The 17,242-nt window shown below is 47.9% G+C and overlaps 1 protein-coding gene across 12 annotated transcripts in view; it reads right to left on the bottom strand.

The window, feature by feature from the left end:
* The window catches only part of Esrrg (estrogen related receptor gamma), a 630,688-nt gene extending 619,992 nt beyond the window's left edge, over positions 1-10,696 (bottom strand). For 7 of the 12 annotated variants that reach the window (XM_076548162.1, XM_076548175.1, XM_076548171.1 and 4 more), the window contains exons 1-2: positions 10,593-10,696; positions 8,703-8,786 (exon numbers count right to left, since the gene is read on the bottom strand). The gene's annotated coding sequence lies outside the window, so the exon portion shown is untranslated. The other 5 variants (XM_076548161.1, XM_076548174.1, XM_076548169.1 and 2 more) reach the window with 3 other exon arrangements.
* Positions 10,697-17,242: the final 6,546 nt, after the last annotated feature.

Here is a 17,242-nt window from a genome sequence, read left to right as displayed (position 1 = left end):
CAGATCCAGAGCTTTGGGCATGTTAAGGAAGCACTCTACAAACAGGTACATCCCCAGCCCACCTTTCTGATGCTTAAACTTTGTTTTAAGTACTTGCTGCACTGTTTGAAGAGGGTCACATGACTTGCCCTGGAAAGAAATGTGAATTTCTCTTCACTCTAGATAAAGAGGTCATCAACACACTAAAGAAAGAATTTTACTGGGCATGATGGCAAACACCTTTAGTCCCAGCACTCAGGAGGCAGAGACAGGAGAATCTCTGAGTTTTCGGACAGCCTGGTCTACAAAGCTAGTTCCAGGACAGCCAGGGCTACACAGAGAAACCCTCAGAAAACAAACCACCACCACCACCCCCCAAAAAAAGAAAAAGAAAGGATTCCATTCAAGTCGACCACCTCACTGAAGAGTCTGCCCTGCGAAGTGTATAAATCACAAAAAGAGGCACCTGCACCACTGAAGAGTCCTCTTGAAAGTTACCACTTCTATACTGTCCTGGAGACCCATCCACCCTAGCCTTCCTCCACCAATGTAACTTTAGGGAGTGTGTGTGTGTGGGGAGGTGCTCATGAGCCTCACCCCTCCCTCCTCCAGGGCATGATCCTGTGAAGAGTCAATGATCTCCACTGGTCTTCCTCAAGCTGGAAATGACAGGTCCAAACCAAAAGAAACAGCAACTCACCAACCAGCTGGAGGCCTCATTGCTCTGTGGTCAGGTCACCGCTAGCAGCAAAGACCTTCGTACAACAAGCTTGTGCTTGAAGGTCCTCTATCTGGTTATCGTTGGCGTTCCTCTATGGGCTTTGATTATAGTGGTTGTTCTGCTTGCCCTCAGCCTAGGTTAGTTGTAACAAAATAGCTGAGCCTAGGACTCAAGCAGGTAGAAAAGAAAAAACGTGGCCAAGCTAGGCTAGTGAGCACAGGTGACAGAAACAATCCATTTCTGGTTGATTACAACCATGACAGATGGAGGAAAGCAGCTAGCTGAGTGTTGCTAGAACTTTCTATGCTTCAAGAGACGCCTGGTAAGGCAATAGGTACCCAAGTAATACACATTGAATCCATTAAAGTGTAGAGTTCGGTTTTCATTTGAAACTTGTAGGTAGGTGTTAATTTTAAGCAGCTATTATGCTGTAGCAGGTAAACCAGAACAAGGATTCTGAAACTAGACTTTGTGGCCCCAGATCTAGTTCTTGGCAGTGCTGGTTGCACAGGCTTGCCATTCCAGTCGTCAAGAGGTAGAAGTAGAAAGACCAGGAGTTCAATACCAAACTTGCCTAGATAACAAGCTGAAAGCTAGCCTGGGCAACATGAGACTGTGTCTCCTAAAACAAGTAAACAAAAAAACTCTCTCCTATCAGCTATATGAATATGTCTCCATTTGTTCAACCTTTCAAATGCACAAAATGAGAGTACCTGCTTTGCAATATTGTTTGAGGAAATGTGTGTGTGTGTGTGCGTGCATGCATGCGTGCATGCGTGCGTGCGTGCTTGTGCACGCTGTTTTGCTGGTGATCAAAGCTAGTTATCATATATGCTACATGAGCATTCTACCACTGAGCTATATACACTGAATTCCCCAGCTTATTTCTCACTTGTCATTGCTATTGTAGTTTTGGTATTTCTATGCATCTCAGAACATCTTTGAACTCATCAGCCTCCTGTCTCAGCCCCCGAGTACCGGGTTACAGGCATGTCTCACCACACCCAGTTCATTTTTTAGAATAATTGAAAGTCTTAGAATAATGCCTGTGTAAACAAGAAAATACATAATGCCTTTGACACGCTGTGTGTCTCCTATGTACGCCTTCACTTTTATCCTCACCATAACTATGAGATGGAGCAGTGACTCCACAGCAAAGGAATGTGTGCCCCTGGAGTTCCTCGGGACACTTGTCTGGTAGTAGCTATGCATGGCATTTACACAGTGTCCAGTGGCTTTCCCAGCAGCACCCTCCAGAAGATAACACAGCCAGAAACCCAGGCTGCCAAGGCAACCGGAAAAGTCAGAGGGTTCAAGCTTGCATGTGCAACAGGCCTTGTTAGTCCATAACTTGATAACTAAGTGAAACCAAAATTTGATTCAAACCAATGTGTGTATTATTTCAATCAATTAATGAATTGTCCAAAAGTAACCAACATGAGGTAAGAGGCGCCTTGACATTCCATAATGTCCATTTCTACGCATTCTGTTTTACTAACTTTTTAATCATGTTTTGAGACAGGATCTCACTATGCAACCTAAGGTAGCCTTGAACCCATAGCAATCCCCCTGCCTCAGCTTCTAGGGTGCTGGTATTACAGTCAGGAGCCACTTGCCAGCTAACTTTTAAACAATGTCTTGTAGTAATTTGTTTTCCCTTCTGACTCCAAGATCTTTCTCCCAGGAAATTTACCAGCATATTACCCGACTACCCAGGCCTGTAGGCTAGAAACTAGTTAGGGACAATCTGTCGACCTTTACTTAGATTTTCCTGGTTCTTGTTGGCTTAAGGCAGATCCTTAATGTTATTTAAACAGAGGAAGCTATTTGAAATTTCTTGGTAGATGAATTCGATAGTAATAATTTTTAAAATAACAGTGACTGTCATCTGGAAATAAAAGGTCTCATTCATGGAGCACAGCTTATCTGAGTAAGTCAGAACTTCTAGTAAAAAAGGTCAGCGGAGTCCCAGCCATTTCTGCTTCCTGAACAACAGGGGTAGATTCTCCCATGCTGTGGCAGTCTGCTTTTAATAAAGTGTAGGCGATATCAAAGAGTCCTCATTATGGAGGACTCCATTTGATTTGTTTTGGGTTTGTTTTTGTTTTGATTTTGTTTTTGTTTTTTTTTTTCAGGAGCTGTGTCTAAATTGAGTCTTTTGGATGCAGACTGCAGCCATTATCACAAGTACCTCCTGTTAACTTAGAATTCATCAGAGTTGGGAGCTAGGGTGGCTCAATTGCAGAAGTCTCTGCTGTGCTAGCATGAAGGCCTGAGTTTAGGTTCCCAGTGCCCAAGTCAAAAACAACAGGCTGCTTGCTGTTTGTAACCTCTGAGCTGGGGAGGACCTGGAGACAGGTGGCTCACTGCAGCTTGTTGACGCTGGAGTAGGCAAACTGATAAAACTCCAGGTCAGTGAGAGACCCTATCTCAAAAACGGGGTCCAGGGAGAGGGCTCAACAGTAAAAGCAGCAGCTGTGAAAGCCTGGTGAGCTGCCTTAGATCCCGGAACCAAAGGGAGGGTCCCTATGTGATGTGTGGCATGTCTATAATCCTATAATCCCCAGACAGAGAAGGGAAGTGGAGACAGGGGAATGCCCAGGAAGCTCAGAGGTTGGTGGGTGGGCAACAGGTACCACAGAAGGAGAAACAGAAAATGATTCCCTGCCTCCCAGAGGAAAGAAAGAACACTTCTCAAACTTGTGCTCTGGTCTCCACACGCTGTAACACAATACGTATATACATGCATGTATACATACATACATACATACATACATACATGCATGCATGCAGAGAGATCTAAGAGGATACCCAGATCTGAGAGGATACGTCCGTGTGCGCACATGTGCACAAATACCCATCCACACCCATACAAATGTGTACATGCATCCATAACAAACACACACATACACACATACTTAAGTGATAAGTTTTTTGTTATCTGAACTTTATACCACATTTAAAAATAAAAACAGTGCTACTTTAAGGCCTCTGTGGGAAAATGGAAAGGCTGCTTCTCCTTACAAAATGCATCACCTCAATATTCATTTCTTTCTCAGTGTGGGAAACCAAACAAGGGAGTCACATATCCTCGGCAGATCCGAAGCTGAAGTCCGCAGAGCGCCACCCCACACACGGCACACTGAAGATCCTTTTCTTCTGTGACATTCACCGTTAGCCCCTGGCCCTTGAGTGGCATTGGTGAGTTTATCAGTCCACCTGCAGAAGCTCTAGTCCATCCCATGTTACTTCTCCATTTTCAAATGTCCTCTGTAAAGTGCAGCTACTTCGGCCACCGTTCACTAAAGGTTACATGCAGAACCTTCTCCCTTGCAAACTACGCTGAAATGTGTAATTAAAAACATTTGCACATTAATTCTACTGGAAAGAAGAGGGGTAGGATTTCAGAGATCAGTAATCTGAATCTTTCTTTAATTGGCATCAGGTAAATAAGTTGGGCAGAGTAATCCATCTGATATAGGAAAATAAAGAGCATTGGAGACAAATTAATTACTCAGCAAACCTTGCTGGAAAAGATGACATACACTTTTCTCCCACAAAAAAAAAAAAAAACAGTTTCTTGTTTTTTTTTTCTTTTTCTTTTTTTTTTTTGGATGTGTTTACAATCACAACGTTGGCAATAAAATACAGCTTTCAGTTTTTATATGTAGCTCAGTGTTTGAATGCTTTCCTAGCAGGTATGAGGCCTTGGGTTCATTCTCCAATATTGCCAAATAAAAAAACTTAAAAACAACAAAATACAGCTTTAACAACCAGGTCTATGAAACAAACTACACCTTCTGTATTTTATTTTTCTGAACTGCAAACTTTTATCAAGTAGGTTGCATGGGTAGGGAAATTGGACACATTTAAAAAGTTGGGGGGAAATCCATTTAAAACAGTGCTTTCTAAAACAATTGATCGATCACAAACTCAATTGGATAAGAGAATAAAGACACAGGGTAAAGTGAACTCTAAGAGTCTGAAAATGGGTATAGTAGTCAGTTCCTGTGAAAGGAGCAGTGTTCTGGAGTTACCTTAACAATCTGGTATATGACTTGAAAATACCTCAAAGAATTCACTACATAAAAAGTCACGCTTATCTTTATGACATGTCTGTTTAAATGTTTACACGACCAGATTTATTCCAAACCTGCAGAAGAAGGAAGAGGAGGGAAGGAGGAGGAGGAGGAGGGTGGGCGGGCAGGCGCGCGGGGGGTGGGGGGGGGTATTTGAATGATTCTAGTTTTTTGGTTTTTTTTTTAAATCCCTGTCTTTCATCTCAAGTATGTGTCTAACTCGGATGAGGGCGAGGGCAGTTTTAGCCAGAACAACCCGGGAAACTGGGGTGAATCATCCTGGCCCGAAGAAGCTAAACATAACCTGGTTCGAGGGCTATTATTGCAAGGAAATTTGAGAAATAGAAATCGAAACCAACCAGTTGAAGGTGAACAAGAACTTGAAAGGAACCCTTCTTACTTCCTGTCAATTTCTCGAGACAGAGATGGGCTCAGAAAGCTGTTTAGGTCGTAAATGACTCTGGCTGTCAGACTGTGAAGGCAACTGGCCAAAACACAGACTTCAACCTCAGGGTGTGGCTGACATGGTCGCAGGTCCTCTGAATTTTGTTTTCCCCACTTAAGGTGTGTGATGGTGGTGCAGATCCTGAGACACGCAGAGAGATGGACCAGAGTTCCTGGTTCGGACAGCTCCTCCCCTCTTGCCACCTGGATCTTGGGTCTCAGCTCTTTGCCTGGAACCGTGTACATTTAATGCCCAAATGAAATCCAGTAAGGAAATCCAGTAAGGGAAGCCCACTCTCATCTCTTGGCAGAAAGGTCCCTGGAAGAAAGGCAGCAGCTAAGCTGGGCACAGCGTCCCACTGTGGAGACCAGGGTTCCTCACCCAAGAAAGGCCCTGCCGTGTTGGGGGCGGGGAAGGAGTGGGAAAGCTGGAAGCTAACAGGATTGTTTTGGGGTTCTACCCAACCTGGTGTACTCCTTCTCCCAGCAACACTTAGGGGGGAACAAGAAGGGGAACTGTGCTTGACTCTGAGGTCATCTTAGTCCCTAGGCAGCTCAGCCACACTCCTAAAGTGCAGACTGGTAGCCAAAGCCATGGAGGTGGGTCTGGAGAAGAAAGGGAATGTAGTCCCCCAGGAAGAAATTTTAGGGACATAAAATTCTTTTGGTTAGGAGAGTTCAGGTTGCTCACTCCAGGCCATTCAGTAGCCACCAAAAAAGAAAAAAGTGGAGGGAGGGGGAGAAAAAAAAAAAAAGATTAAAATGTAGCCACGGTTTGTAACTATAATGTAAGGTCCTGGAAGAGAAGTCTGAAAATCTGACTGCACTGTCTCTGGAATCACCTCTTTTAGGGGCTGACTTGTAAGTCACAAAACTGAAGAGTTTGAAAAAGGACACTGCTTGGTGCCACTGTCCAGAGTTCCTTGAAAATGGGCCATACAGGAGAGGAACAATTCTTCATTCATCGTTGATTTGGAAACAAACAGGTCTCCTGTCTGCTGCTGCCTCTTTCTTCCCCTGACTGTTCCTTCCCTGGTTCTAGCTGCTTTGATGAAAATGCCATGAGTCCTCACACTCTGAAGGAGAACTTCTCCACTAAAGCCTCGGCCTGTGAGGAGAGGCCCAGGGGGCTGGAAGCCACCTCAAGACAAGTGGGAGGACAGAAGTGAGCCTGCACCAGGAACCCGGAAGCCAGGGATTCCCACCCCAGCACAGTGGTGTGAGGCAAGTTTATTTTGCTTCACTGAGCAAAGGAAGCTTCCTAGTCCAGCTTGCAGATCACAAAGCTTGTGCAAGCCAAGTACTTCGGGGAAGTCCAGGAGTCTTGTGGGCTGTGTTCAACTTAAGAGTTTATACCAAAGTAGAATAACCTAGTTGCTGGGAGGGGCACTTGGCTCTCTCCATCTCAGGTCAGCATCTTCTAAGCAATGACTTTTTGAGTACAAATATGGAAGACCCTTGTCTTGGGGGTAAAGAAAGGTTTGGTTTAGAGGTAGCTCGTGCCCATCCTAAGGCTTTCCTTTCATAGCACACACAGAGAAGCAGGCAGCAAGGGGCCATTCCCTTTTATAGAGACCTTTCTTTCATCATGCCTTTCTCCTGTCTCTTCCCTTTCCTTCCCTTCTCTTTCTTACCTTCTTACCTTCCTTCCTTTCTTCCTCCCTCCCTCCCTCCCTCCCTCCCTCCCTCCCTCCCTCCCTCCCTCCCTTCCTTCCTTCCTTCCTTCCTTCCTTCCTTCCTTCCTTCCTTCCTTCCCCTTAAACACAGGGCCAGCAGCTCCCACAAACCCAGAAAAGGCATCCATTATCTTGGGACGGGTAGGAAAGAGGTAGATGGAAGAGAGACAATAACAGAGAGCTTCTCATCCCCAGATTTGGACAGCAAGGGTTAATGCCACCAGTTTTTAGCTATGAGATGGTGCTAAGATCTGTACTTAATCACAGCTCCGAAAGGTGCCTGGGGAAGGTGGCAGAAACTGGCTTTTGCTTTTGGCAGAGGAACTGCAACTGTCTCAAGCCGGCTTCAGGGAGATTCTTGGCAGATCAGGACTAGGTGTCGGTGCCCACAATCCAGCCTGAACCAGACAGTCCCTGCAGTGTGAAGGCAGGACGGAGGCTGGCAACACACAACATGCCATCTCCTTGTCCTGTGGGCAGTGGGGAACTTCCGATGTGCAGAGAGGCCCACTCCATGGGCCCCACTGCAAGTCTGTGCACAGCCTTCCTCTTCCCAGTCTATCCCCAAAGGCAGCCTTGACGACTTTGAGCGGGATGAGGCTCCAAAAAGGATCCTAAGAGTGAGATCAGGAAAATTGACGGAGCTCACGAATTGCATGGAGATGCTTGCATGCTTGCGGCGGCAGGGACACTGGGCCACGGTAGGAATGGGAACCCCAGATCGTGCATTTGCTGCCTCCTAACTCCCTGTGCTCTCATTTTCGGCCAGACTGATAGGAAACCAGAATTCTTTGCGGTCACAACCTTCCCTGAGTCGCTCCCCCATTGAGACCATGCCTCTGCCAAGATTGCAAAGGACACTTTGACACACCAGGAAGGAGCCACAAGCGGGCCACCGCGCGCCTGCGGGAAAGAGTGTCTGGCCGCGGCTGAGCGCGCACAGTCACCCAGAGCCCGTCGCTGTCCACGCGTGCCTGAGCGCTCGCTTTGCCCTGGGGGTGCGGGGAGCTTTCAATACCCACTACACTCCAACTGTCGATTTCCAAAACTCAGAAACTGTGCTTGAGGCTCCGACGCTTGGGGGGGGGGGGGGAGAGAGAACAAGGTCAAGGTCTACCCTTAGCCACGGTTCGCCCCGCCTTAAGCAAGCCAAGACTGCAACGGTTGGAAAAACGGATGGCAGAGTCCAGTGTGCCTGGCTGGAGCTGACGGACCTTACCCTGGCTCTTTCTGACCAGCCCCAGGCTACTGCTTTCCTTCCTTTTACCCTCTTTTCTGCTCAGAGACGATTCAAGGGGTTGTGATTAAGATCAATCAGAGCTCGCACAGCAGCCGGGTAGCTCCAGACCGCCATGCTAAGCGGGCGCTGCGCCAAAGCTACTCCGGGAAAGATCCCTAGCAGGACGCATCTCGTCCCCTCCTCCCAGAGCGCGGGTTGGCGAACGCGGAGGGCTTGTAGGCGCCCTCTGGTCCCAGGATCCCCTTCCTTCCCCCGGGACCCGTACTGTCCTCCGCATGCAGCTCGCACGTCCCCCCCCCACCCCTTCCCGCCTCACTCCGGAGCCCACTAGGCTCTCATCCCCGAGTCTAGAAACAAACTTAGTTTCAAGTTGAGAGCAGGCTAGAGCGGGGAGATGGGGAGGGGCACACAAATGGGGGGGGGGGCTAGCAGAGAAAAGCGCGAACTAGAGCGTCCGGCTGGAGGTCGGAGGGGGCAGGGGCTGGGGACAGCGCGACCCACGCGGTCGCAGCGGCGAGCGACAGCGCCTCCCGCGCGTACCCGGAGGCCCGGCGTCAACTCACAGGATCCCGAGTGCGGGGCCGCTGTCCGAGCTCCCGGGAATGGGTGGCTTTGGGTGTCCACGAGGGTGTCCGCCTGGTCGCCTGCTGCAAGAGGGGAAAACAAACAAATCGCGGGACACCAGCGAGACAGGGCGCCGCGGGGACCTCTGGCACTCCGCCCCAGGAATCGGGCGCAGGGTTCGGGCTGCGGGGTGTAGACTATAAATAGCAAACTTTCAGATGGAATCAACTAACAAATGAAAGGAGCGGGAGTAAATTTGCGAAGGACCTCCCCCCACCTTCACACACACCTTGGGGGAAAGACCTGGCGTCCCTCTTGTCACTCTCCTGGCACGGTTTGGGAGGGGACTGGTTTGAAGGAGGAGCGGGTTTTTAATGTCTCTACAATTTCCAGCAGTTTTGTTACTTGGCTTCAAGAGATCCCTTCTGCCTACCTCGCTCCACCTGCAGCCACTCAGGAGCCAGGAAGGACGAAGTCTCCCGGTGCTGAGAGGGAGGAGGCCGAGGGAGAGTTTCCCCGAGGACTGGCTAGTCCCAGTCTAGGCCTTTAGGGAGACAGGGAAACTGCCAAGACTCGGGGTTCACTTGAGGTCCCGGGGTAGGAATTTGGGCAATCCCGCATTTGGGAAGGAATTGCGACAGGGTGGATTCAGAAGCCACAAGAGTAACCTGGAGAGCAGGGTTGCCCTTCCCGGGCCCAACAATGACCTCCAGTACCAGCGACCTCTCACGGTTGGTTTGCTTGAACCCTGCGCCCAGGAAGGACCCTGGAGAGTCACCGCTCATACCCAGGGCATGGTTTTTCACTTGCGCTGTGGTTTCCGGGGTTTCTCTGCAGCTAGGGCTACGGGATGCCACCAGTAATTCTTCCTCACTTAGCCCTCTCCACCCTAAACCGCCCCCGGGGGCAGTTGCCTTTTCCCACGGGGTTCACACCAGCCATCTGGAATAATGCCAGTTGTTTAATTGCCTGGGAATCCCACTCCACGCGACCACCCTTTTTCTGGTCCCTTGGCCCGTCCGGGATATGGACGGTGGTGAATGGGTTAGTTCGATTTTTTCATATTCATCTTGTTTCTTCAAAAATATAATCTTTGAGGACAGGAAACCCTATGCACTCCAACCTCCCCCTAAGCTCACTAGGCTGCTGCTTCAAAGCTTTGCTGAGTGTCCCGTAGAGGAGAGGGACCCAGGGTCAGTAGGAGTGTCAATGTAGGTTGATGTGGGAATTGGGTCAGGAAGAAGAGGGTTGAAGGTGAACAGGGTTTGTCCCGCTCGCTTGAGAGGGTGGATTCTGCACGCGGGGTCTGGGGATCAACAGCGCCCAATGGGCCGCAGGAGGCCTGTAGGGTGGTGGTCCTTTTCTTTCCCACATTTCTGCCACCTTCCTGCCCACCCTCTACACGAAAAGGTCAAAGGTTCTCGGTGCGGGTTGCAAGCTGGGAATCTCGCACTGGTGGGGGTGCCTGTCTCTGTCCTTAATTGCGCTTTTCCAGGAGCGCGATCTGCCAGTTTTCGCCTCATGATCCCTAACATATTCCCCGAGAATCCAACCTGGCTTGGCCTGAAAGGAAAAGGGGAGAGGTCTAAGGCGTATTGGGGAGTAGCCATTGTTGCCCCTCAGTGTCCATGGCTCACGACTCCATGCAGGCAGGTGCGTGAGCGCTCTCTCCGCTAGCCCCTGCCAAGCCTATGCGCCTGCAAGTCCACTTGGCGCTTTGGCTGCGCTGCCTCAACTTCCCTCCAGGGACCGGGAGTCTGCCCCAGGTGTCTCTTGGCACCAGCCCCTGCCCGAGTTTAGAAAGATATTAAAGGCGCCCCAGTCTGGAAGGAACGAGCCCTAGAATCGCGGGACCCCCCTGCCTAACTTGCGCGCCCAACGCTACGCACCTGTCCTGGCCTTCCTGCTGCCGTCGCTGAGCTGGTTGGGAGCTGGGCCTGGAGCCTGAAGCCTCCCGCGGAGCCCGCCCTCACCCTCCTCCTCCCGGCTCGCCTTTGCTCTTTGGGACGCCCTGCCACCAGCAGGGCGGTCTTTCCTGGGCCACGCTGTGGGCTAGGATTCCTAGCCCGCTATGAGAATATTTTTCAGCTGTGCGACCACTCCATGGGAGCACGGTTCATCCTTTCCTGTCTCCACCATGCCCGCGGGTGCCCTCCTGCATCCCGCCTTAGTATCCCAGGCTTTGAAACTGAGGGGACTCCTCAGCGAAAGGCTAGGAACACTTGCTGGGAAAGGTGCAGGTCGGGTGGGTGTTCCGGACGGTTCTGAGTGTTCACTGTAGAGGAACAGGCCTTGGGGTGATGAACATGATGGACGTACAGACAGAGTCCCTATGGCTGTCCCCAAAGCCTGGTTCCCGCCTATTGTTTTACGCCTGGGGGAAAGCTGCCCAGCATGATAGATCTCTGTAGATCCCATCACTGGAAGAAAAATCCTGCTGATAACGATTATCTCCCGGTCGTGCTATCTTAGCATCACCCCAATTCATCTCCTTCTCGCTCCAGCCCCTCGGGGAGAAGAGGAGGTTGAGGAGCTGAAGGGAGGGTGGGCCAAGCCGCTGCCCTCAGATGGAGCGGAGAGGGGAAAGCGGCAGTCTTTCCGCTCCAGGCTGGGAAGAGGGACCTGGAGGGTTTTTCTCTCTGCCAAGTCTCGCGCGTCTCAGATGATTTTAGTCTGGTGCTTCGGTCTACCCATATACATTTCCAATCTCATGGCTCATAAACTATTAGCAAAATGGTTTCATTATTCACCTTCTGCATCCTACAAAAGGGAAAAAAAAGATGGGGCGGGGAGAGTCGGACACTAGTTAACAGCGAGTCTGTGCGGGTTTAAATGATGGGTCCTACTGCCTTCAAGCTCACACCCAACAAACCTAGTCCTTTCCGAAGAATCTGTCTCCGACCCCTTTCTCTCTGTCATCTCTATCCATTTGTCCCTAATACCCAGGTTTCTGGGTGTCATCCACGAGGTACACCCTTTAGATTACAGGCACTCAGAATTAATTGGTTAGAATTGCTGTCCCCAGACCCACTTGGGGGTGGGGGGATGTAGTGGATGGGATCACTTGTCCCTAAACCTGAACATCTCCTGTCTGGGGTGAGAAACAAGGAGTGGATCAGAGGTTGTGTGTAGGTTAAGGTGCCCGGATGGACACCAAGTCCTGGCCTGCAAGCTTAGGAAGGGTAGAAGTTGGATCAAGCGGGGATGCGACGGTACAGAAACAGTGTGTCTCTGCAGACAGGAGCTAACAACTCCGAAGATGGGCCAATAATCTTGAATGCGGATCTTGGATCCCGAGACCCGCTCCTACCAGCAGCAGTCGCATTCAATGAATCAACCCGAAGGAAAGCCAAAAGAAGTCAAGTGTCTCCTGACAGTCCGAGAGTCCGGTGTGCAAAGGCTGAAGGAGGCGGAAACGTGCGGGCAGGCGGCAGGTGCAGCCTGCAGCCAGTGCCAGCCGGTCTGCTACCTCCTACGGGGTCTATGATAATATTAAGTATCTTCGCGCACACGTTTACTTTTCATATAAATGCATTGATCTAAAAATGACTGTCTCCCCGCTCCCCACCCCGCACCCGATCCACACTTCCCTACACTCATTGAAGCTATGAAGAAGGCTAGGCGAGCAAGTGTGCGGTAATTATCCCTGGGTCTGGGAAGCAATCTGGCTGCAAGAGGCCCTTCTGCAATTGCCGGCGGCGGCGGCGGCGGCGGCAGCGGCAGCGCGCGGGCCAGGGACTCCCTGCGCTCGCTGGGTCACCGCGCAACTCGGCCTCCACTCGCCGGCTGTTTAATATACATGGGGTGGGAACCGAGCGAAGCCGGTCTCTGAGCCTGCCCGTCCTGTAGAAAAAAAAATCAATTTGCTATTTATTTTTGAAATATATAGATTTAGGGATTTTTTTTCAAGCCCGACCCCTTCAAGAACGGCGGCCCACATTTAATTACGTCTTTTAATGACTTTTCCAGTGTTTGCCTGCGCTAGCTCACGTTCGGGGGTGGGAGTAGGGTGGAGTTTCTTTAAGGGGGGGCTGTTCAATTCTGATATCTTCAAAAAGATTTTCTTATGTGTTAATTGCATGCTGTTATGCACATCTGGGACTGCGTGCTGACCAACTCGGACCAACTTTTAATTAACACATTGACCTGGCAAAGAAGCAGCCGCCCAGCCTCCCCCTCGAATTATGGATATTAAGGCGCCTGGAAGCGCCTGGGCCCGCGCCGCCAGATGCGTGCGAGGAATTGCCTGCGTCCAGGGGCACCACGGGTGCAAATCGCAACTGTTCGCTCTCTTTCTGCGAAGGGTTTTTCTCTCCTCACCTCTAGGAAAACAACAAAGAAAACGAGCAAATGGGCGGGCGCCTTACATCCTTTCCCCTTGGCCAGGAGAATGAGGAGTAGGGTGGAAGACCGGCTAAAGCCGGTTTCTATACAACCAGATTTGGGCCTGGGTCCTGGGCTCTGGGCTCTCTGAACGGACCAAGTTTCTGGTCGTGAAGTTGTAGGGGTACGCGAGAATCCTTGGAAAGGAGAGAGAGGCCCTATCTGTTGCCCTTTTGAAGTTCCGGCCCTCTTCCTACCAGCCTCCTTGCCTTCACCCTAGTCTCTCCGAGGCTAAACCCCAAACTCCAGGGTCCTAGATCCGCGAAAAAGACAGGGGGTGAGGGGGTCCTCCCTGCTGGCAGCACGCTCCTGCTCAGCGAGGGCAAAGAAAATGAGTAGCTCTCTTGAGTATGCTAGACCTTCCCCAGAGGCTAGGCTCCTCCTCCAGGGCATTCTGTTTAGCTGGCTAAGGCCAGTCTAACCCCTGTGGGAGGGAGAAAGAAACCCGTGGAACGGTTCAGACGACGCCACCTGGAGATATGCAATTTCACCCTAAGTAATCTCATTCAGGATTGATGGCTTCCCCGGAGAGCTGCCTTCCAAGTGAGTGTCTAGTCCGCTTCCCTGTAGAGCACAAATGCAGGTTAATCCCCAGATAGGAACTCATTTTCTCTTTCCGTGTCTAATCCCAACTGCCGTGCTCTTCTCAATGCTTAGCTTCCGCATACAAGCCCATAAAAAATGTCAGAGTGGTGTTCCTTCTCCCAGCCATAAAGATGTCGGAGTGAATCACTCCCCAGCCAGTCTTTAACGTCTCCTCCAGGTACCAGTGGAAGTTTCTTGTTTGACATTTTTCATTCCCCAACACAGAACTTTTCCGTACACGCGCAGAAACTAGTGTGATGAAAGACAATGTCATGATAAACCCGCAGCTGTGTGCGGTAACTTTTAGAACATTTAGTGAGACAAGGTTGCTCCCCAAATCTTTCTCTTTCCCTCCCTACCCCCTTCTCTCCCTCCCTCCCTTCCTCCCTCTCCCACTTATCAATAACCTGGGGGAATGTTAAGAAAAAGCATAGGCCAGACAGGACCATGCTAGACCTAGGTGTTCCTGTTTGTTGAGCAGGGTCTTTTGATATTCAGATAAAGGTAAAACGGAAGTGCATCTTTAGACATGGATAAAACCCTCAGTTGGTAAATTACAATGTCTCTTTACAAAGATAAGGCCTCTGTAAAGTGATCCCAAGTATGGTCCAAAGAGCTTTACATTGAGTTTCTGGAGATTCCAGATACTAACTTCAGCTCACCCGTGGGTCTGGAAAATTGCAGCACACACCTGATATCCAGGGGAACAAGAGCTGGCTCCCTGCAGCTGCTTTCTGTCTTGATTTACTCGGCCTGGTAAGATGTATGCTGGGGGTTTTTGATAAGGATTAAAAACAAAAGAGTCAGCAGTTTGATTTGGAAAGTTCTTTATTGCTGAATAGTTGTACGTTTAAACTAAAGAATGTGTTTCTGCTGGGGACATTTGCATGACACATGCATATGCATTAGCAGCTGCATGGCGTTAGAGCACCAATTCCTGTGAGCATTTATCCTCCCCCCACCCTTCTGTCCTAAAGGAAGTAGGTAAGAGGCTTACAGGAAAACCGTGTACACTTTAAAGAGCCCCCCTAGCTCAATAACTCATTTTTTTTTAGAAGATTTTTGTTTTTTTGAAGACTTGAAGTGACTTAACTTTCCTGGTCAGTTTTCTAAATTAAGATAATGTATTAAGAGTGTATAAGCTGGAGAGATGGCTTAGAGGTTAAGAGCACTGACTGCTCTTCTAGAGGTCCTAAGTTCAATTCCCAGCAACCACATGATGGCTCACAGCCATCTGTAATGAGATCTGTCACCCTCTTCTGCATACCTAATAAATAAATAAATCTTTAAAAAAAAGTGTATAAAATACAATAAAAGAAAGAGGCCTAGCAGTGGAAGTCTAAATTTAGGAAAAGCATGCTGCCAAAATGTCTCCAGTTGGTTGAAGCTAGCCTGGGCTACATAAGACTATGCCTTCAAAATAATAAAATAAAATAAAAAGGAAGGAAATACAAGTAACCTTAATGACTGAACAGTAACTCCAGAGGAAGATTTCATGTCATGAATTAAGTCAGTCTTCACTTTATGTTTGGTAGAGGTACAGAACAGAATCTCAATAGTCTGGACCTTGCCCTGAAGTAAGTTAACTGGTACCTTTTCATACACTGTATGAGCCAAGTGCTGGGACTGGTATTTGATTCCCATAGGGGTCATCTACATGTAAGGCCACCCAAGCTGTATTTCACATGACTGTTCTTCTTCATAAAAAAGATCCAGACTTTAAAACTAAAACCAGACTGAACTGGGCTTTGTCCAATGCTGTTCAATCATTAAGTTTATTTGCATTTCTTTCTTTCTCTCTCTCTTTCTTTCTTTCTTTCTTTCTTTCTTTCTTTCTTTCTTTCTTTCTTTCTTTCTTTCTTTTTCTTTTGCTTTTTTTTTTTTTAATTTTGAAGGCAGAGTCTCATGCATCCCAGGCTAGCCCCACAATTTATCTATAGTGGAGGCTAGCCTTCAACTTCTGATTCTCCTGCTTCTTTCTACCTCTCAAAGGGGCTGGGATACAGGCCTCTGCCCTCACAACTCCTTTTATTTTTCTTTGATAAAAGGAGGAAAGATAAATAGAAAGAAAGAAACTAAGAAAGACAAGCAATATTTGAATTTTGGGCAACTAAACACACACAGACACCCAAACCATGAATATCAACACAAATATATTTTTTAAAAAAATCACCTTTCCTTTGTATTCAAAGCCAACACTTCATGGAATTACTTGAAAACAATCTGGATCATATTCAGGCTTTTCCACCAAAGTGTGAGGGTATTACAAGCCAAACAGAAATCTGACCCAAAAAAGAGCATTCTTTTCAGGAATTGTGATGACCGGTGAGGGCAGTATAGTTTTCACTATTTTATTTATTTATTTATTTATTTATTTATTTATTTATTTATTTATTTATTTATTTATTTATTTTGTTGTTCTTCTTCAAGTTACAAGAAAGTTATTTAGAAGGAGAAAAGAGCTGCCAATAATGACTGAGCTACATGGGAGTACCAGTTGCATACACTACTGTACAAACTTCCATGTGCACAGTGACACATAAATATGCATGAGTCTAAATGATAATCTATTTTTATGTCTCATTTCCAGATGTTTACAAATACTTTCAGTTCACTGATTTGACCTACCCAGAAATTTGCAAAGATCCTCAATACTTAACAGAATCCTAGATGGTCTTACCGTCAAAACAAAAGTTATTTGGGAAAACAACAACAACAACACTACAACTTAAAAATGAAACATACACAGGAGCAGAATGTTGTGGTTTGAAGGAGAAATGTTCCTCACAGGCTCACCACTTGGTCTCCAGTGGGTGGCACTGTTTGAAGGGAGGGATTATGGAACCTTTAGGAGCTATGGCCTTGGAGGAAGTATGTCACTGGGGAAGGCTTTAGGGGTTTATTCCTTCACCCACATCATTTTTATTTTTCTGCTTCCTGTGTGCAGTTAAGATATGGCCTCTTGGTTTCCTGCCCCCACTGCCATACCTTCCCCACAGTTATTGACATCTAGCTCTCTGGAACCCTAAGCCAATATAAACACTTTCTTAAATGCATACATACACACACACACACACACACACACACACACACACACATATATATATATATATATATATATATATATATATATACATACATATATATTTACTAAAAAAGTTAGAGAGGGTTGTGAGATATCCCACTAGGTAAAGCATGAGAAAACAAGTTTAATCCCTGGCAGCCATACAGAAAGCTGAATATAACAGCATACCTGTAGCCCCAGGGCTGAGGAGGTAGACAGGGGAGGTCTTGAGGCTTGTTGGATAGTCAATCTAGTGAGCTTCAGGTTTTGTGAGAGACCATTTCAAAGAATAAGGTGGAAAGTGATCAAGTGGGACACCACACATTGACCTCTAGCCTCCCCACATACGTGCAAACACACACAAACAGACATGCCTGCATATTCTACACACATACGTAAAACATGAGTATAATATGAATATAGACAAAAGAAGTTGCTTGATATTATGTACTGGAAAATCATGTCAGTGCCATTGTTGTTCTCAGTTATTTTAATAATAAATAGAAT

The sequence above is a fragment of the Peromyscus maniculatus genome, chromosome 11 (genome assembly GCF_049852395.1).
Source record: "Peromyscus maniculatus bairdii isolate BWxNUB_F1_BW_parent chromosome 11, HU_Pman_BW_mat_3.1, whole genome shotgun sequence".
NCBI classification, from domain to species: Eukaryota; Metazoa; Chordata; class Mammalia; order Rodentia; family Cricetidae; genus Peromyscus; species Peromyscus maniculatus.
This window is presented reverse-complemented; position numbering and strand designations above follow the sequence as displayed.